The sequence below is a fragment of the Lycorma delicatula genome, chromosome 10 (genome assembly GCF_047948215.1).
Source record: "Lycorma delicatula isolate Av1 chromosome 10, ASM4794821v1, whole genome shotgun sequence".
In the NCBI taxonomy this organism is placed as follows: domain Eukaryota; kingdom Metazoa; phylum Arthropoda; class Insecta; order Hemiptera; family Fulgoridae; genus Lycorma; species Lycorma delicatula.
Genome location: NC_134464.1, coordinates 76,001,418 through 76,024,429, shown reverse-complemented (window position 1 = coordinate 76,024,429; position 23,012 = coordinate 76,001,418). Strand labels below are relative to the sequence as shown.

General features: G+C 30.1%; 1 protein-coding gene across 1 annotated transcript in view; it reads left to right on the top strand.

Moving 5' to 3' along the window:
- The window catches only part of LOC142331586 (uncharacterized), a 188,053-nt gene that overhangs the window by 102,484 nt on the left and 62,557 nt on the right, over window positions 1-23,012 (top strand). The gene's annotated exons all lie outside the window — the stretch shown is intronic.

Sequence of the window (23,012 nt, the reverse complement as noted above, 5' to 3'; positions counted from 1 at the left end):
CAAAACATAGACGCTTTGGGTCGCCGTCTTTGCTATTAGCGCTTTCAAGCGAAAAGTACAGGAAACAGTTTATAAGCTTGCACATAGCTGCTATTTTATTTCATGTAAATTAATCAATCTACGTGAAACTTGAGAGATATTACATAGCTTTTTAATCCCCGATATTAATTTTTAAACATTCTGTATTTAGTCTCGATCAGCAGGAAAAAATTAAAAAAGTAACATGATTCTGATAATAAGTGGAACATGAAAACGTGTTATGTATGGTAAAATTTAAAGCGTTCCATCCAGGAAAAGATTTGTTTATTTATTTAAAACTTAAATTAAAATATTTCTAACAACATAATTCAAAGTTTTATTACAATAATAATAATAATAATAATAATAATAATAATAAAGAAATAAATAACAATAAAAAGGAATTACTTAGTTTACACAATCAGTAACTTCATCGACTTTTTTTAATCGATGCTTGTCTAAAGGGAATCAGTTTATTAATTACACAAGTTATAATGTTTGTCTAATTTTGGTATTTTTATTTAAATTTCCTGTTTAAAGTTTGTGTATAAGAAAGGTTTTCAGATTATTACAGCAACATTTGTTCATTATGATTATTTTATATTTATTTTCCAGTAATCACTTTCAAAAAATAATAATAAATAAAATGAAAAAATTAATTAAAAAAAAGATAAATTTTCTGAATAAAAAGATATTTAAAATAAAAATACAATCTGAATTCAGTTTAGCTTACATTTCTCTTAAGTATATTTTTATGTAATTATATAATTATAAAAAGTAAATTATACATATATTGATAAGATAATATCATTATTATTATTATTATTAAATGTTTTATAATAATGATTAAGGGATTGTATTTAACATTAAAAGTCTAGTTAACATGACATAGCATGCCAGTATCATATTAATAATACGGTAATAAGAATAATTGGCTTTTTAAATCTCTAACCTGTTGCACAACTGCATTTAATAAATAAATTATTATGGAACAAAAAAAAAATCAAGAAAATATAAGCTTTCTTCAAATTAATGTGCAGCAAAAAAAAATTCACCTACATAGTTCTTCATCCGGATTTACTACCATCAATAAAACTGGATTTACTGTATCACATATTATATTACACGTACGTATTACTATTGGTAACAATAATTAACAGATTCTACTTGCTTAATTTCTTTGCTATAACATTTTTTTTTCTTATACTTTTTTTTGTCACAACTCAAGACTTTGTTTTAATATAGTTTTTATGGAAAAATCGCAAAAATGGTTAAAAAATTGTTTAATTTTATTGCTAAAATATTAAATTGTTAAATCTTATCAACCGACCGAAACTAAACTTTTCTTTTCGTAATTTTAAATGGCATTTATTTCTACAATTACTAATTAGTAAATTCTAACAGCATATGTTTTGTAATTACAAAGAATAACTGCACCCGAACGATTATTTTTTTATTTTTTTTTTTTTTTTTACCAAAGGTTATTTATGGGAATTAGTTTACTACGAGAGGTTATCTCGTAGTACTTTCTTCAAAAGTAAAGACCGTTTAATTGTAAAAAAAAATTTATTCTGAAAACTTTATAAATGCTTTATTTCTCTTGAACTACCTTATACTACTTCTCTATATAATCGCCACATGAATTAAGGCATTTATTGTAGCGATACACCAGCTTAAATATACCCTCGTCGTATTCTTCTGCCGCGAATCCATTTAGCCACTGATTAACAGAATTTTTAATTTCATCGTCACCCCCGAATTGTTTACCACTCAAAAATTATTTCAATTTCCCAAACAAATTGTAATGAGAAGGAGGGAAGTCCGAACTATATGGTGGGTAATCGTAAATTTCCCATCCAAATGTTCTCAGTAAATCACATGTCGGACCCGCAACATGTGGACGTGCAGCAGGAACGACGCCGTCGGTCAGCCGCCCACGTCTCCGATTTTGAATGGCGCGCCGTAACTTACATAGAGTTTTGCAATAGGCTTTCGCATTTATAGTCGTTCCACGTGGCATTAAATCGATCAGCAGTATGTCAAACCGATCCCAAAAGAATGTGGCCATCAGTTTGCGTCCAAATGGCTGCGGCTTGACCTTTGTCTGTCTGGTTGGTGATTGAGGATGACGCCAATCACTTGATTGCCGCGTAATATTCTCTCTGGCGTGTAGTACGAAATTTATGTTTCATCGCCGGTAACAATTGAATTAAGGAACTCTATCATCTTTTTCTGTGTAGCGCATCAAACATTTCAAAGCATATTCCATTCGAATTTTTTTGTGACGTTTCGTTAAGACGTGAGGCACCCAACGTACAAAAATCTTACTGAAGCCTAAACGGTCGTGAACACTGCGACGCGATAACAGATCTTGAAACATCCGGAAAAAGAAGGGCCAGATCGGAAATCGTTGAGCGACGATCTTTTCTGATTTCATCATCGACGCGTTTCAATAAGTCCTCGGGGATTATCGAGGGCCTTTCCGAAAGTTCTTCATCATGCACATTAATTTTGTTATTTCTAAACCTTCTCATCATTTTCGGGCGTTTCTTTCAGTCATTACATTATCGCCGTACATACCAACCAAAATACCGTACTAATCCAAAATAATTTAGATTTTGGACTTTTTCTTAACTGCAGTAATAAGCTCTCATTGAGAGCTTTTTAACAATATATCATAAGTGGGACTTACTTTTGTTTGTTCCAGAGTTATAGCAATAAATTTTAATTAATGAAATATTTGGAACTTACAAGGGGAAGACACATCAAGTCAAATCCGACTTTATCTACCTTTATTTATTTATTTTTTTTTATATATATTGATTTATTATTAATTATTAACCTCTAATTGTAAAAAAAGTTTTATAGTAAATAATAATCCAATAATAACAATAATAACAATAAAAAAAAAGAAAAAATATCAGAAGTTATTAATGAAATAAAATTTATGTACTTTTCATTTTAAAAAAAAGTGTATATATAATTTAATAGGCGTACAAGGAAGTTATGTGGTGACCTTATTAGATTTTTTACATAATGATGAACAAACAAAAAAATTGTTAAATATTTTGATGAAGAAAGTTTACAATAAATTGTGAACGATTGTAATGTTATCTGCAGTTTATGACGATGGGATGTAGCCAAAAGATTTTGATAACTCCAAACCACCAAAATTCTTGAGTTTTGAAACTATCTGTGAAAAATATTAAATGGTCGCCTATCAAGAATCGAACCGAAGACAAGCAGATTTAGCGTACTAACCGATAAAGAAATTATCCGATAAAATAGGCCAGTTCTTTATAAAATTCAGTTCGATGTTATATTATGGTTTTATTTATGAATATACATAAAATAATTTTTTCCTTGATGAATTAATTCATTATAAAAGCTATGAAGCGTTTATGTGGGAATATGGAATTTTGTAGCTTATGAAAAGCCGTTCCTAACTGGGATTCGAACCTGGATGAAAAGCCGAGACGCTATTATTCAGCTACGGAGATTGGCGTTTTGATTAATTTATATTTTAATTTGATTAAAATAAATACTAACAAAGTTCGTTAAGATTCAAGTATTTTTACAACCCGGATGTAGATAGAAAGGATAAAAAAAATTACATAAAATCAAACGTTGCTGATCTTTCATACTGATTGAGTAACAGTGCTTATTATAGACACACCCTATTTAAGGCAGGAATAGAGGAGTTCCAATTCAAATTGCATATAAAAGCAGCATTAATATCATTTAAAATTAACGTACGTGGTCTAATATTCTGTATTTTTCTCTAAAAAAAAAAAAAAAGATTAAACCGAGATAAAAAGTGGAAAAATAAATTAAAATATAAAATTTTGTTTTGCGAGAGTTCTAAATATAAATTTACTTGTAAATTTCGAAGTAAAAAATAAACAAATTTATAAGATTAAAAATACATATGAATTGTGTTTTTTCTTTAAATTTTTGTGATGTAGGCTACCTTGAAAATGATTGATTATAAAAAAAGACTTACGGAAAATTATTTCGTAAATTAAGTAATGGAACCTTTCATGATGTTTTTATTAACTTTTTCATGCTTTATATTTTATCTAATAAATTCTTAAACAGAAAAAATATATATATATTTTTTTTAAATAACAATAAGACACCTAATACATTAAATAGAAATACTTTAGATTTCTGGTACTTGTCCACGTCTTATAAAGGTAGACTAATAATAACTAAATCATTCAGTTAAATCTTTATTAAATTACAATCATCATCCCCTGATTCCCGTAAAGGAAAACACACCTGGTGACGATCCCAGTCACCACACCATCCCCTCCGTTCCCAGTCCTGATGGGATTTGCCAGAGGTCGTCTTTTAGACCCTCTAAATCTGATAATACATCACAGTCATCAGTTTGGCTTCTATCAGGATCCCAGCGATGCAAATGCCTCGGCAGACATTTACATCAGCGTATTTACACAACTTACTATCGCCTTCGTATGGCTTCTTCCAACCAAGACCATCTACCGTATGTAGATTTGGCCATCTACCTTATGTTAATTTGATAATTGAGGGTTACAACTCTCAATTATCAAATTAACCGATTCGTGGAAGCGCGATCCACACGCCTTCCTCTTTCACCGAAGGTTTCACACAATAACTCTTCCAATATCTAACTTCGATTAGACTATGTGCTCAGATCATTACTTGATTGACTTTTTTAAACACCAAAAATACTATCAACATACCAACAAAACACGTGCTGATCGAAACAACAATTTTGTATTACAGTTCAATTTACTCCAGGCCTCTTGATTCACTCAAAAATCAAGAAACAAATTCAAAAATTTAATAAGATTCTAATGAAAACATACCCATCTCTTTCGCTCTGGTCCTCTTTTGGAAGCAAGGTCAATGCCTACACATCCTGCCACACCGCAGCTTCATCGCAGAGTTCTCCACACGTCCATTCTTATCCTAACAGCGAATACCTCAGCTAACCAGGGCTCGATGCCAAAACGGCGAAGTAAGCACCCAGTTGGTCCCCTAGCTACCTGGGTTGCTATCCTATTGATACATCCATAACAGCCTCAGACCTCCTCAGCCATCCTTCGCAGGGCTAAGAATCTCAGGAAGCCAGCAACTGTGTTCCATTCCCTTTTGGTTTTCCAATTAACTTGCAAATCAAAACCAGAATTGATCCACACAAGCTCTCTAACTACTTTGGTAGGTTCAGCTTCGTATCTGGGACAGACATATAAAGCATGGCGCACATCATCAATGGTCCTACAGTTCGAATACAAGCCTGAATTAATCAAATCAAATCTGGCCAGCCAATCTCGAAAAACACGATGTTCGGACAGAAACTGTGTAATATGTCGATTGGGGGAAATTCACCTAACAACCTGCATAATTTTCACATCAGGAAAAATACCATGCATCGTAACCGTGAATTTAAACATGACTAAAATAACTCCAATACTTTGGCAATATTACACTGACGTGTTCAACAGTTATCGCCTAATTATGACACAGCTTCATCCTATATTTAGATGCCACGTTGAGCAATGTAGCACAGTTTGTGTTTTCCAGCTGTTAGGTGTAAATTAAGTCTAACTTTCACTAAATGAAAGTACACCAGGGGCTCTAGATTTTAATTCAATGAATCTTCGCGGAAGACTTTTTACGAGAACTAACTTAGTTCAGGATCACCATAGGTTACGAGCAACTTACCAAGAAATAGTCAACTCTTCGCTTGAAGCAAAACTCTTCCACTGAAGGTCACAAGCTATTTGAACTACCCTGAAAACATTTACTAACAGGGGACTAGTTAAACGCGAGTTTTCCTGGAAGTTGTACTGCTAAAAAAACAGTCTATAACAAATAAACTTGTAAAAGTCAATAATCATTTTTTTTTATTGTTAGATGCCATAACTTTAACGGGTGTAGGCGATGAAATATAAGTCGCGAATAACTTCTGAAAATTATATGACTATTCTCAAAAATAAAAAAAAAACATCAAGTGATTACTGCGAAAACGTCAATTAAGGAGATAACAGAAAGCAGTTTTAGTATAATAATTGCACAAATATATATATATATATATATATATATATATATATGCTCACATCCCCGTAGCGGCTTCGCCCGCGCTATATGATTACGCGTTTCCCGTTGCGATAATTTTTTTTTCTTTTATGTTTTTTAGTTAAGTAATCGGAGGCAGTGCAGCCAGTCCCGTCACACATAAAAAACAATGGCAGTGAGTGTATTGGTTGAGTGGCCGCGCCGTACACCGTCACACCCCTTAAAAAGTCGAAATTCAAAAAACCCGAAATTAGTTTTTAGATATTTATTTGAAGAGTTATTGCAAGTCTACACTTAGTAAATATCTATTCTATTTTAGTCTATTCTAGTGAATATTTCGTTTACTATAGTCAGAAATGGAAAAATTTACAATCATTGTTCAAAGTTTTTTATCTTTCTTCGCCCTTCAACATCGAATTCAAAATATCTTGTAATTAATTTTTAGACATTCACAAGGCGATTACACACACCAAAAATCAAGTTGTTAACTTCATTTGTTATTGAGAAATTCATGAAATAATAAATTTCATTATTACTCAATTTTAAGCCTTAAAACTCAAAATTTCAAAAAATTCTTTCTTAGTGTGTAATTATACGGTAAGAAGAATGCAAATACTAATTTTCATCAATATATCTTCAGTAGTTTCTTTTCTGGGCGTTGATTATGGAACTGTCACGACCTGTTTTATATACAGATAAAAATATAGATATATATAGATGCATAATTTAATAAATTTACGTCAGTTATATAGAATCATATTAACAAAGAAAATTAAAGTTTAATTTTGTTAATATAAAGGAAAAACTGACCTAAATTAATACTGGATATAATTATATACAGTTATATAAAAAAGTATGCTTACCGAGCAATTTTCTTCATTAGTTTATCATAGCAATTTCTGTTACGTAATTCAAATATCAATTTCTAAAACATATCAGATATAAAAAAAATAAATAAAATACTAATTGAATTTCAAAGTAAACTAATAAATATAATTTTAATAAAAGATTGTATAATTTCAATCGTATTGTCTTCGTGCGATGTTATCACGAAATAGTATTTTTATTTGAGTTTTTTTTAAAATTATAATCCACATAATTTTTTTTTAAATTTTCTCATGCTCACGATACATTTAATCTGAGACAATTCAATTATTAGATATTTTTGTACTACGCAACAATATAAAAATTATAGTACTAATTAAAAAAACCAAAAACTATATATAGATTAAAATGCAATAACTTTGAACTTTATTACGTCTACGTTATTAGGTCTACGGTTAAAGTTAATTATTAAAATAGAATTATAACAAATATATATTTTATTAAAAATAGTATTATTATATTTTATAACTGTTATTTATTTTTATTAAGTTGAATGAAAATTTTGTAATCTATTTTAATAACATAATAGTAACAAGAATAAAGCACGCAAATGCAATATAAAAACGTGTCGCAATGCTACGTCCTACGCTAAGAAACTCTTCAAAAATCTGTTCTTAAATTTATTATGTTATTTACCTCCTTGAATTTTGTATTATTCAGTAATGCTATTAAATAACAACATAAAAAAATGGATTCTCTGCCAAATTATGAAACACCTTTTAATATTTTAATAACCCGTCCAGTTTCTATTAGAGCAAGGTTATATATGAGGTTAAAAAATATTGATTTTATCATAAATCATTTTTTTTTCTTTAATAAATGTTACCTGTAAATTTATTACGTATATTATAAAGTATAAATTTAATAATCGGTGTGATTAAAGTAAAAAAAGTAGAAACAAAAATAAAATATATCAAAAAACTTCTTTAGTTCTTTTTTTTCGTTAGGAAACTTGTGGCATATATATATACACACACACACGAGGGCTATTCAGAAAGTAAGGAACGTTTTGGAATTTTAAAAAACCAAGTGCAAGAAAACCTTTTTATTATATACATGTGAAAGAGGGACTAAAATACTACTTTTCAACATAATCACCATACAAATTCAGGCACTTAATCATAGCGGTGGACAAGCTTTGAAATTTCTGTGTCATAGAATTCTGCCGCCTGTGATCTCAACCACTCAGTGACGCACCCATCTTGCACAAAATTTGTGGTAGCCTAGCTTCTGTGAAACAATTTCAAACAATAAAGTCCGTGAAACTTGTGGGAAACATAGAGAAAGCTCAGTTATTGTGAAACGGCGGTTTTCACGAATCTTTTCGTCAACTTTGGAGACAAGATCGTCAGTCACAATGCTCGGACGTCCACTCTTCTTTTTATCGTGAACGTTTTTTCTGCCATTTTTAAACTGAATGCACCACTTCCTGACAGAACTTTCACTCATTACGTTGTTCCCGTATACCCACACAGTTCCCGATGAATTTCTATTGGTTTTAAGTTTTTTGCCAACAAAACACGAATCACAGACCGCACCTCACAACTGGCGGGATTTTCGATTGCAGCACACCTTTCAAATTCGTATATAAAAAAACGGGCAGTGCGGAGATGTTCCCGTTGTCACGGCTGGACGCTGACTGAGGTGCCGAGCACACCAATATATACGCGATTGGCGTGCGGCTGGCGGCGTCAGGTGGAAACGTTCCTTACTTTCTGAATAGCCCTCGTATATATATATATATATATATATATATATATATATATATATATATATACACGAGGGAATATATATATATATATGCACACACACCGTACAAAAGAGTTTAAATAAAGTAAGCCAACCCTTAAATAATTTCTCAACAATTATACGCTAAAAATTAAATTTACTAAATGCTCTTACCTTGAAACAATCTATTTTCCCCATGAGACTACAACATTCTTAACCACCCATACCAATAACAAACAATTAGACAAGTTGTCTAAAACATAAAAATATATTTAAAAAAATCGGATGTGGCTGTTTTCGGGTGCACGGCCGTTGGTTTAACGTGAAACATTACAGACATTGGATTAAGTTTCTCCGAGCCACAGACCGACCAACTTATCTGTACAGTTAAACGGAAGAGCCATCATCGTATTTCTTTTAAAAAATCTGAAAGTCTTCAATGGAAAATTTTAGTTCCTTCATTTGGCCAACTCTACAGATAAACTGGTCGGTGTTTATATCAGCGAGTAACGTTTAGTGTATTGGCTTCAAATAAAAACGAGACTGACTGGGTACTAAATTTAATTTTAACATAAAACAGACACTACATGGTACAAAATATTTATTTCAACTAACATTTGACGGAAATTTTGTTCAACACTGGTCTGCGATATGAGGAGTAAGAATCATAAGGCATCATGCTCGCGCCATTGGTGTCATTCACTGAGCGCGCCGTGCCAGCTTTGCGACGCTCCCGAAGCAGTCTCGCTCGCTTGGCTCCCAACATTGGGATACCTGTGCGTGGCCCATAATCTCCCCTTTTCAATGATATGCGTTAATTTATATTTCCGGCTGGGATTTTCGCGGGCTGAGACTGATATACAGAATATTTATACTTTTTTACACGTTTACTTTAATTTTTTACACATAAATATTGTCCAATACGCACTTATTATTACTGAAATCGATCTATATCGACAAACTCTAAACACAAAAACACGAATCACCGCGCTATCACGTCTAAGTCATGAGATACACTGAATGGAAATGAGCGAGATCGCCAGTTTTGGCCGATCTGTGCTGTGCCCCCTCCTCACTAACCTGCTCATTAGTGACACAAATTCAAAGTTGTATCGGCGAGTTGACCGTGTAAGTTATAAAATGATACCGCATTTACGTCTCTGAGACTAATAGTTAAGGAGTTATTAAGGCAGCACGATATAGACCTTTTCGTTGCGTAACAAATTTCTGTTCTGGTACCTGTATGTTTCGGTGTGATTTTAAAGACATTTCACTTCAATATAGAAAATTATAGACTAAAGCATTTGTTAAATTCAGCGTTTCGCTATTAAGCATGTATTTTTAAAAAAATACCGTTTTTAAATTAGTTGTGAAAAAAATTAATTAAAATCTTTATTTTGATTAGGGTTGTCGTATCTTGAATTTTTTTGGTCAAAAGTTTTGTTTTTCATTTTCCTTTAAAATTATTGTAACAATTTTATTCTTTCCATTTTTTTTAATTTTTGAGTTGCTCCTGCGAAAACTCCCTGGGTGCTTGGAGTGTGATGACGTTATACCAAAAGACAAATGAAATATTATACAATAAAAAACACTAAACTGCTGAATTTCTATGTTTAACTATTGAAAAATGATTTAAGGGATGCTATACTTTGTTATATTAGATGTAATTAAAGTAAGATCCACGAGTAAGACTCTAGTACATCAAAAATGTTCAAAGGGACTTCCCAAATTTAAATATATTTTTAAAAATAATTTTTTTAACAGTTAAACATAAATTAGCTGCACATCCGTCAAATCTTCAAATGTATAATACAAATTCAGGTTGTCTTCCACTACGTACAATATCAAATTAAAAATTAAAAAATTAAAAAAATTCAAAGGGACTTCCCAAATTTAAATATATTTTTAAAAATAATTTTTTTAACAGTTAAACATAAATTAACTGCACATCCGTCAAATCTTCAAATGTATAATACAAATTCAAGTTGTCTTCCACTACGTACAATATCAAATTAAAAATTAAAAAACTTTTAACCTACAACAAACAAATCTTAATTGTTAATCAGCGTTTTCCGTATAAAACTTTAAAACTTTTCTGCTACATTTTGAACTTTTTATTTTGATTTAAAATAAACTTACTGAAAATTATATTTACTTTCTATTAATTATATTTACATAAATCTTCTTAAAATTAAATTCTTTAGAAATTTTGTTACAAATACGAAGTATCTGTATTTTTATTGCGTTTAAAAAAAAGATTAATATAAAAGAAATTTAAATAAGGGATTCTTCGACTCAAAGTTTTTGACCATTGCAACAATTTTCTCAGAACCTACAAGAGATACACTTCTAACATCTGTTTTATTAACTTTTTTAAAATAAAAAAAGGGAATAAACTACAAAATTTTACCCCTAATCTGGATTCCATGAAATTCAGTATAACTTTTATTCCTGGAACAGAAAAAGAAAAAAATTTCCCCTAGTCGTAACTAAAAAACAAAGCTTTTCCGAACGTATGTTTAATAGAAGTATTTTTGGTTCTATTAATTTCCTAAATCATATTCAAAAAAGTTAAATTTCTCTCTCTCTCTCTCTCTCTCTCTATATATATATATATATATATATATATATATATAAATGGTGGATCAGAGGAAACGCATGTTTTTTTAAAAAAACCGCTAGTATTCAGCGGCAAATTGGGATATTGATTTTCGGCGATCTCTGGCGGACAGCTCAGACCACGCAGTTTCAATCGCTATGGAGCGTAGAACACCGTATATTTGCTGTCAAGCAGTTTTTTTAATAAACAATGATTCTGTGATCACGGTTCAACATCTTTTCCGTCGAAATTTTAATGTCGAACCTCTAAGTGCAGTTCCAGATCCAAACACCATACTCCGATGAGTTGATAGGTTTTGAAGTACTGAATCTATGATGAAGAAAAAACCATCTGCTCTTCTCCGTTCAGTCCGAACTCCGGAAAACGTAGACAGAATGAGAAAGGCAGTTTTTGATAGTCCGAAACGATCCGCTAGGCGACAGTGTGTAGCGCTGGGTATGTCGTCATTTGCTTCATCGCATCTTACACGTGTCGTCTATCAGCTAACTGAAAGGGATTTTGTGTAACGCAAATAATTTTGTGACATAATGAACGCCATTCTTACAGAAGATAACGCACTAATAATGATGAGTGACGAGCCCATTTCGATCTGGATGTCTATGTTAATGTACAGAACTGTCGGTACTGGGCGTCGGAGAATCCACGTGAACTACACCAAAAACCTCTCCACAGCTCAAAAGTAACAGTGTGGTAAGGTGTCTCTAAGATAGAGATTGTTGGTCCTTACTTTTTTAAAGAAGGGGAACCGCAGTTGTAGTGACATCAGCGCGCTACATCGACGTGTTAAACATCTTACTACGTCCAGAACTGAAAAGACATTGGGTGAACATGAGAGTCGTGTGGTTCCAACAGGTGAGCATCGATTGAAGTGGTTCGACAAATGTTTTCTGGACATGTCATATCACGATTCGGCGATATTTCTTGGTTCCCACGCTCTTCCGATCTATTGATTTGTGACGTCTTTTTTGGAGCTACCTAAAATCAAGAGTGGATGTGAACAAGCCACACAAAATCAATGACCTGAAAATTTCCATTCGTCAAGAAATTGAAGCTGTGTCGAATGAAATGTTGGAGAAAGTCGTGCAGAGCTTTGAGGGGAGGCTTCGAATTTGCGTCCGACAAGAAGGACGTCGTCATCTTATTGACATTATTTTCCAAACCTAATTTAAGTAGTTGAATTCAAAAATTCAATAAAAATATTATTATTTAATGTAAAAATTTTTTTAATAATAAAAACAACCGAAGTTATTCAGTAGTGAAAAAGATGTGTTTTCTCTGCTACTCCACCCTATACACGATTTATATACACTAACCTCCTCGCTCGTGCTATATGGTTACTTGCGTTTCCCATTGCGGTCAATTTTTTAAAATGTTTTTTAGTCAACTAACCGAAGGCAGGTGCAGCCACTCGCGTCGAAATACAGTAATAATGACACTGGCTGTGTTGGTTAAGCTCCCGCGCCGTACACCGTCACACTCCTTAAAAAAATAAAAATTTCAAAAACAAAAATGATAAACAAAAATTAAAACCTGTTCAATTTATATCATTAAAAATATCAGTATTTTTAAAAATACAATAAATTAATTTAATTTTTAAGTGATTAAAAAATATCAGTATCACCGTCGCACTCCTTAAAAAATTAAAATTCCAAAAACCCGAAAATGGTTTTTAGATATTTATTTGAAGAGTCTTAAATCCATTGAATATCTGGTTAACTATAATCGGAAACTGGAAAAATGTACAATTGTTATTAAAAATTTTCTTATCTTTCTTCACCCCTCTCAAGGTAGAATTTCGAAAAATTTAGAAATCGGTTTTAAGATATTCATATGAAAATCAAACATAACAAAAATTAAGTTGAACCTTCATTTGTTACCGAGAAATTAAAAAATATCCGGTTTACAGTGAAAATTCAAAAACACATTTTAATCTTTTAACTCGCAATTTCAGTAAAATTAGAGATTGGTTTTTAGATATTTACATAATGATTACACACATCAAAAAATTATGTTGCTATCTTCATTTATTAACGAGAAATTTATAAAATAGTAAATTTAATTTTACATTATTTTAACCCTTTAAACTCGGGATTTCAAAAAATCCTTTCTTAGAATTTTTATAAATTTTTATCTTAGGCACTTTCACTGTAGAAGAACGTGTATACAAATTTCATCAGTTTATCTTCGGTAGTTTTTTTTGGGCGTTTAGTATGAATTACTCTCTTTTTGTACTTTTATATATTTAGATAGACTAGCATCCCGGTCGCAACTTCGCCTTTCCAGTCTAGCTAGAGGGCTCTGCCCCTTGGATCCCGCTGAGTTCATTAAACTCATGTTTGTGAGTATAACAATGATAAATAAAAATTAAAGCCTCTTCAATTTATAAAAATATTTTTGTATTGTAATTTCATTTTACGGATAAAAATGTATTTTGCCCGGTTCTTAGCGTTATCCAATAAACGTCAACAGCAACAAGGAGGTGACCGTACTTCATTTCCAATTTTTTTAAATTATTTTTATTTTATCTTTTTTAGTCAAGTTACCGGAGGCAAGTGCGGCCAGTCACGTCCACATACAGTAACAGTTGCTGTGACGGTTGAGTCAACACGCCGTACACCGTCGCACCCCTTAAAACATCAAAATTTTAAAACATGCGACAATTTTTTTTTACATATTTATCTGAAGAGTATTTGCAAGTCTTAATATAGTAAGCATATCGTTTAATATAGTCGGAATTGGGGAAAATTTGCAATCATTTTTTAAATTGTTTTTATTTCTGTTCTCCCTTTCAAGGTCGATTTTCGAAAAATCTAGAAATTGGTTTTTAGATATTTACATGAAAATTACAAAAATCAAAAATTAAGTTGATAATTTCATTCTTTACTGAGAAAAAAAAATAGATTTCATTTTTATTGAATTTTAACCCTTTAAACTCGGAATTTCAAAAGATATTTTCTTACTGTGCACTTTTATGAAGAACTAGTATATAAATTTTCATTAATTTATCTTTGGTAGTTTATTCTGGGCGTTGATGAATCAGTCAGTCAGGACAAGTTATTTTATAAATACAGAGAAGATATATTCGTATATAGGTTCAGCGTTTTTTAACTAAGTGGAGCATAAACAATTCTAATATATAAAGTTGATTAAAATTAAAATAATGTAGCAAAATTAATTGGTTTTGTGATTTAACTATTATATCTCAAAAACGTTGATCCAATCCTTTTATTAATAATTTTATTTCTTTCAAATTTATTTATTTATCAATTTAATTAAAATCCTTTCAAGATCCGTTCGAATTGTTTTAACAATTTCAAATTTTATTTTTTCTGATGTTAACTTTCATTATCGTTGGTACGGAATACATACAACAATCGTGAAATTTAATTACACATTTACGATATCTAAGATCTCAATACTTCAATCAATAAGGAATTATTAAATCCTTTATAAAATCGTTTAAACGAAGTCCTTAATGATAATTATTTATAAGTGTATCTTTTTTTCTAACAGAAGCAATTCAATAATATTTTAGTAAAAATAATTTAATGATAGCTGTCAAAGATATTTTTTATATTATCAAGTATCTTTTAAGCGTAAAGATTAATGTTAATGATAAAATGTACAACTTATATAAATCAAAAGACAAGATATATATATATACTCGATATACAATCAAGTTATATTATAAAATATAGGGTTAAAAAACATATTACTTTTAAGTGAGCGGGGAAAGTTTTATGTATTCATCGTGTACAATTGATAGAGTATACTAAATACTTAATATCACGCAGTATAACACCAACACTGAATATCAAATAAAATTCCGCACGATTATAAAATTTTCGGGTAACTTTCATTCGTCTATTACAGTAATGATAATATTGAATGAGTATGACAAGCTTATATTTTATCGCACGATTTGATATACCGGAAAGATTATCTTTTGTCGTTAAAAAAAAGCATTTAAGTCACGGTTACATTTAAATATTAAAATGTAATCATGAAACATGAAGTATTTAAAAAAAAGTCATCATTTTGAATGATTGGAGGTGAAAAAAGGTAAAACAAATTAAGGAAAACTGTTTACAAGTTATTAACTTGTCGATATATTAAACTATTATATACAATATTATACGTTAAAAATTAATACAATAATCTATTATAATGATTTCTAACGGCATCAATATTTCCTGATATAATCTGAAAGAAAATGTTAAACGTTACATATAAACGAAATTTTCACCTCCTAACAAACGCTTTAATTTATTACTTTACGTTACATATCTCATCCAATCTATATTACAGTTAAAAAGGATATAACAAATTTTATAACAAAAGTTTTATTTTCTCTGATAGTAAGGATGATTATTATAAAATCACTTCTTTTTGTGAAAAAAATTAAGGTACCATTTCTAAAACTTAATGGCATATAAATTTTGGGAGGTTTAAAAAAATTCTGATTAGAAAAATAGGGGAAAAAACGGGGAAATTAGTTTTCCATTCTTTTTACTTTCCCGTCCAGATAGCGCTATAGTAGATCTATAGCTCTAGAAGGAAAAGTATAGTAATCGGTCCAATTTGGGCATATGCGGTTTTCACCTGTTCTTGACGTTCTGACAACTAAGGAACCCAAAAAACCGGATGGAAATTTTCCGGATGTTAATGTTCGTATGTACTTGTGCGTGTTCGTACATCACCTTATATTTCCAGAACTATTCAACCGATTTTGGCCAAACTAGATCAGATTACTTCTATATATGGGACATTGATAGCATTAAATTTTCAACTTGAAAGGTCAAAGGATGAGGCTGTAGAGCCTAATTTAAAAAATAACTAACAATTAAAAAATAACAATATTTGCAAAATCGCGTTCCCACCCCAAAAAAATCCTGTTATAGTCTTCTGCTATGTTGTGATGTCACAGGTGAGCGGTAGAATTAAATAAATGAATAATATTTAAAGTGTAAAAAAGTAACTCGCTGTGGTACAGTTTAGAACTCGATCGCCCGGTTGACTCGGTACCTGGTGCGTTAAGTCTCGCGGCTACACCAGCTGCCGACCGTACAAGCGAAATTTATTCTACGTAAGTTGTGAAATTACATTAGTTTAGTTAGGATTGACCGTCGCCACTAGTACCGCCACAACCGCGCGAATTAAATACCGTATGCGGGCGCTTTAGTTAAAATCATTGAATTAAATAGACGAAAAAATGTTATATTTAAATAAAATGGTAAATATTTTAAATTGCTTGTGTAAGCCGTGCATCAGAAACAACCCACAGTTGTAGGACTTTTCGTCCTACACAATTGTAGGAAAAGCCGTCTCCCGGCTGCCGCAACGCGGCTTTAGCCGGGAATGGGAAATTCCTACAACTTTGTTATCAGCTTTTTTTTATGAAATAATACACATTTTCTTAGAATGGATGTATAATGGGTTAAATTTATTTAAAAATCCTGTTATAAGTTTTCTATCATAAGAGTATTTAAAAGGTTTTCCCCTACCCTTAATTTTATTCTTGGAAGGGGAAACTGTTTGACTGGTTTAATATTTTATGCTATTGTTATCTTTCTTGAGATAATTTGTTTCTTTTTTCATTCCCACATATGTGTCATGGAATAGTTTGTATTGGACGATTTGATTCCTAAACTTCTATGGAAATTAGAGTTTTTTCTTTTTAAGTTAACTTTACGATTTCGAATGGAATTGCCCGAAGTTATACTTTAATTAACTGTTTTTGTTAAACAGTTATTTTTAATATTCTATTTTAATTTACTTCATTTTTTTTTTATATTACAAAACCTGATTGAAATATTCATTTTGTAATGTTTCCTTAATTTGTCTCTTAATATTTTATTATTATTTTATTTTTTAATTAAAAACTTTTCCATTATTTACTAGCAAAAAACCCCAAAAATACTAGCAAGAAGCTCGAAAAGCTGTTCACGGTAATTATTTACATTAAAGTCTTAAAAATGTGCACGATGATAATCATTCGAGGGAAAGTAAAATGGTTCTCCTTTTGGATGTTTTTATATTTCATTTCTGTTTTTGTTTTTTTAAATGGTTTTTTGTTATTATGGTTTTCAAATATATTTTTGGTTTTTATTGTTTCTTAATATTCATCATTTATACAATGTAGTAATTTACACATTATTCAAACAGGATAAAAGATAACTTTAAATGCAATGTTTATAAATACAGATTTAAATTGAATCATAATGATATTTGCATTATACCACTAAAACGTACTAATCTTGTTAATTCAATATTAAGTTTTCGATGGGGAATAATAAATAAATGTTGATAAAGGAAATATGAATAAGAAAATTAAAAATGTAGCCTTGATTAAAAAGTAATTAAGTTATTTTTGGTTTCTTATGAAAATAATTTTTTTACGTTTAAAAAAATAATGTGGTTAAACGAAAAGATAAAATACTGAAAAGTTTTGAAAAGGTTTGATACCTTTCTTAATATCTTTGTAATGAAAACAATAAAATTTCTCTAGCAGAATTAAAACGACTGTATAACTTGAATTCTTCTTCATGATTGGAATTAGATCTTAGGGAAAATATAATGGGAATTGACTGATGTAGGAGTCCACACCATTTATAAAGGGCACTTAATTTTTAAGGCAGGAACAGAGAGCGTTGCTCTTTACAAATTTAAAACACTTTCAAAGAAAGTATTGAACAAAAGAAAGAAATTTTATGGAACAGAGAGCGTTGCTCTTTACAACTTTAAAACACTTTCAAAGAAAGTATTGAACAAAAGAAAGAAATTTTATGGGTTAAATGTTTTAATTCAAACAAGTTTTTGCGAAAATCATCAAAAAAAGGTCCTAATTCGAAATTTGCAACTGATAATGAATTAATTAGTGTTTTTCGAATCTTTTTTGTGATTTTCTTTTTCGAGAAAAAAAACATTTAAAGCATTTCCGAAAAATATGCTCAAGAAGATGTTTTGAACAAACAAAAACCATTAAAATGTAGAAATAATCATGTTTTCTTTTAATTCTAACTTTTTATATAATAAAATTGTCATTTATACAACTACTATTTTTTCAGTATATTCTGATGATGATCGTTTAACAATCGAAACAGTGTTTCAGCGCATTGTGTTGTTCCAATTTATTTTAGCAACCGTTAAGCGAAAAAAAAAACAATTAGCTTTTTCTTTGTAAAAAAAAATTTATAACCAATCTTAAATAATTGTTTTTTAATGAAAAATAATTTAATGCAGAAAGACACATTGTGCTGCACAACTTACGTAGCCCGCCAAGTTAGCGGTAAACTTATGGTCACTTATCACTTGTTTAACAGCTGATTTTGGTGAAGCCGAAGATTCTGAGATTCAAATTACAGTAAAAGTTAGTTATTTTTATACGCATTTAAATACTAGTCCGCGAATATCGGTATAATTTAGTGGTTGGGATTCAATTAATCTCTCATCTCAGGAATGGCCGGCCTGAGTCTGTGTAAGTCTACATTTCATTTACATGTCAAAAATATCATTCTCATCTCATTGAAGTATAGGAAGAGTTGCTTATTGTCCACTATAGTTAAACAGATTGCAACGAACACGTTAGAAATAAATCAATTCTAAAATTTATGTTCAAAGCTTTAATAAATTTAAATTATATAATATAAAATTAAATTTCAAAAGAAAAAAGGAAGTGTTTAATTTTTTAAAAATTTCAAATATTTGAACAGTTGGCACCAATTCCAAAAACACGAAATTTAAAGAAGATAAAATAGTTATTTTTCTACAATTTGGTTCGTTTTTGAAATCAGTTTTATTTATTTTTAACTATGTAATTATTTTTAGCATTTTTTTAATTTAAAATGTGAGCACACCTCCAAATTCATCTATTAGGTTCATATTAATGAAGGCATTAACAAGTCTTCTAAATCATAAGAGAAAAAATGAAAAGAAATGAAGTTAATTAAATACTACCGAATGTGTGTAAAGATATCTGGAATAAGAATATTTGTATTACTTTCTTGCCTAAAGTTTTTCAGGCAAATTATCTTGAATTTTTCCGAGAAAAAACTCATCAGTATTTTCCAACAAAGGATTCCTTTACAAAACAGAAATTAATAATGAGAATCAGTGCATTTGGTTGTTAATAAGACTTAACACATAAGAGAAGAAAAAAGTAACATAGTGGTTGAACTGAAATCGTTTAATTTTTTTTTTAAATCAGCTAAAAGTGAATTCACAGAAACAGGTAAAAGAAATATATAGAATTCAAGTTGAACAACATTTTTTTTTGCGTCGTATATTATAAATCTGAACAGTTACAGTTTAATTGAAGTATTATCACAATACTTCCATTTTCTTCTGAATCCGGAAGAAAGTAATTTAATTACGATCCACGTTCATTAGAAATAAAAAATTAAAAGAAAAGAAACAGGTTAAAAAAAAAATCTGGATTTATACCTAGTTGAGTAATAATTTCTTTTACTAACTGTATTACCATTTAAGATTGTAATCAAAATGCAATGTACTTGTAGAATCTATATATTTTATAGTATGAAATGCAAAATTAATACAAGTAAATAACTAAGTTAGCTGCCCCATAGTCTTAAAAGTTAATCGATAAATCACGTCACCACCATTTATAGTTGACCGTCACCACAAGAGGCAATACAGTTTACTTTCTCCCAGGTCAAACTAATCTTTCACGATCGATCTATGACTATTTAAAGAAACCGGAAGTCGTAAAGGATAGTATTAATCTATTTTATTTTCAATTACAAGAATATATGAGGCCTATAACCTACAAATTAAAAAAAGTGACAAATAAAAATTTCTTTTCATTGTTTAATATACTACCATTTGCAGACCATCTGCTCATTTCGTACAGCCTTATTATAAGAACCACATTTAATTTATGTGTTTTTTTTTAATTAAAAAAATTAGATATGATTAAAAATTAAATAAATATTTTTTATAACCATAATTTTCTAAACTAAAAATAATCATTATATTGTGAAATTATTTTTTTCACTATACGCTTAAAACTTCCATAGGAATATGGAACTAAAATTTAATAACATTAAAAAATAAGTCACGCCTGACCGGAATTTGAATTTACGGGGTATTTTACGTATATTATACTACGGTGTCTTAATGGATAATTAATATCCATTCCAAGAAAATATAAATTAAAAAAAAATCTGACAACGATAACGCCCACATTTTATAGGATTTGTAAAGAGCTTAGAAGTTGATTTTTCCTTGTGTGAAAAAGATAAATTTATTAATAAAAATACGACTTTCCTTATTTTCTTGTTAGATAGATTTCATAAGAAAGCTACCTCTTCTAATGGATACCATGATTCGACTTCCGGAAAATTTCGACATATCTTCGGGTTTCACATCCCACACTCCAAAACCACCGTCAGTTCAAAAGTTTATATATACATATATATATATATTTCACTTTCTTGTGAACACGTTAACTGCCGTAATTTTGCGTCAATCACTTTCAAATTGATACATAAAATATAACGACCCAAAATCTCGATTGAGTTTGTTAATGGGCAAAATCGGACCATGGAGGTGGAAATAGGGAGCCTTTTCCGAAAAAAAAATATCGCTATAACTTTCTTATTAAGTAAAATATCGAACTCGTTTAAAGTCCTACTACTCTTTGGATAAGGACCTAAAACATATCTAAGTAAATTCTTCGCATATCACCCACTATTGGCCCAGGGGGTGGAAAAAATGGGGGTTTGAAGACAAAAAATTCATACCTTCCTTAATAGGCATAGTATCGAATCGGTTTAAAGTGGTCGTTAGTTCTTTAAACATTACCTAAAACTTTCGCCTGGAACAATTTCTGATATGACCAAACCTTACAGCAAAGGATGACCAAAATATTTCTGGAATTGTAAGAAGATGGGGCTTGTCGTATACTAAACATGTAAAACTTTTTTTCACATGTAACCATTATCGTATTGAGTAAATTTGAAGTTTTTCTTAACTTTAAGGTGGAAATCTTTTTTATCCCCTACTTAGCACCGGTGAAATCTACCTCCGCCTAGCGGCGTGTCGAAAGGGATTTTTTTTATAACTTAATTATTCATTTATAAAAAATAATATTAAAATACTATAAAAAATTAAGATTAATTCAATTTTTCACTTAATTTAACATAAAATTTATTTTTAAAAACCGCCTCAGATTACAATAAGGGCTATTTGAGATGAATCAAAATAGTAATTTAAACAAAAATTTACCCTATAAATGTATAGTACGTTTATGATATCAGTTCTATAAAAACATATAATAATAAAGAAATAAGAAGTGTTAAAAATCGAACCCAAGACTACTTGAATCGAGCCAATATATGGATAAAAACACCAACTGGCTGGCCAATTATCGAAATAGATTCTTTGGTGGTTGAAATTTTAAAAATATTTCTTTGTAGACTAGGATCTAAACCTGTCAGATTATAATTTTATTTTAACAGAAGATTCTGTAGATACTGAGATGATCCCCTAAATTGTCTAATATTTTCGAATCAATAAAATTTCGGTATTTTTGATTTTGCTGAATAAAAAATACAACCTAATAAGATTTGCATTCTACAATCTATATACTATAAATAATGATTAATCACTGTACGTAATCAAACTCGTAAATTGACCAAGAAAATACATTATCGTATAAATATAATATATATTTTTTTTACTTATATTTCTTTTATAGGAGAGGGATTTCGGCGCAAACATCTCAGCCTAAGAAACTTTTCAGTATTTTCTGTTATCTCTGATTGTTAAGGCTCGGGGTTATTTAAATGAGGTTATTTAATTTTTAAATGATGGTTTCTCATTCTTTTGTTACTCCTTTTTAAATTAATTTTTAACTATGATCTAACGCTCTTTTTAGTCCGTCTAGTATCAGCCATAAGAGACTGAACATGCATTTAACAGTCACGTATGATTAATTTAATACAATTTTACATATATAAAGCGTAAGTTTGAATACTATGCCGGCCTCCGTGGCGCGAGTGGTAGCGTCTTTGCCTTTCATCCGGAGGTCCCGGGTTCGAATTCCAGTCAGGCATGGTATTTTCACACACGCTACAAATCATTCATCTCATCCTCTGAAGCAATACCTAATGGTGATCCCCGAGGTTAAACAATACGAAAATTTTGAATATTATAATAAATATAGTTTATATCATAAATTAAATACAAAACTTTTTTTATTTATTTCAATGAATCAGCGAATAAAATAATACTTAGAATAATTTTAACTCAACCGAGGTATTAAACCGAGGCGGTAAATTATTCGATACCGATCCTATAAGCTCATCTCTACTTCTTAAGAAAGATGCAAAATCTGATTTACAAAAGAGAGAGATTCAAATATCTTTTTCAATGAAGTTCCTCATAATCTTTAGGCATCTTCCTAGCATTCTCATTGGAATGTTGGCATGATCTACTTACTGGCTCTTCTCTTTGCAATCCCTTATTTCTCAAATAAGACCTGAATATTCTTTATTTAATCAGGAATCTTTTACAAGACTTGTCTGTTTAGTTTTAATAACAAATTATATAGACCTTAAGATGATTTTTGAATTCAGAATCTAAAAATGTTTATTGCAATTTGAGTTTTCCTAATTTTTATTGGAAATTCTTTGTTTACCTAATATTTTGGTCAAGAATTTACTCCCAAATCCAG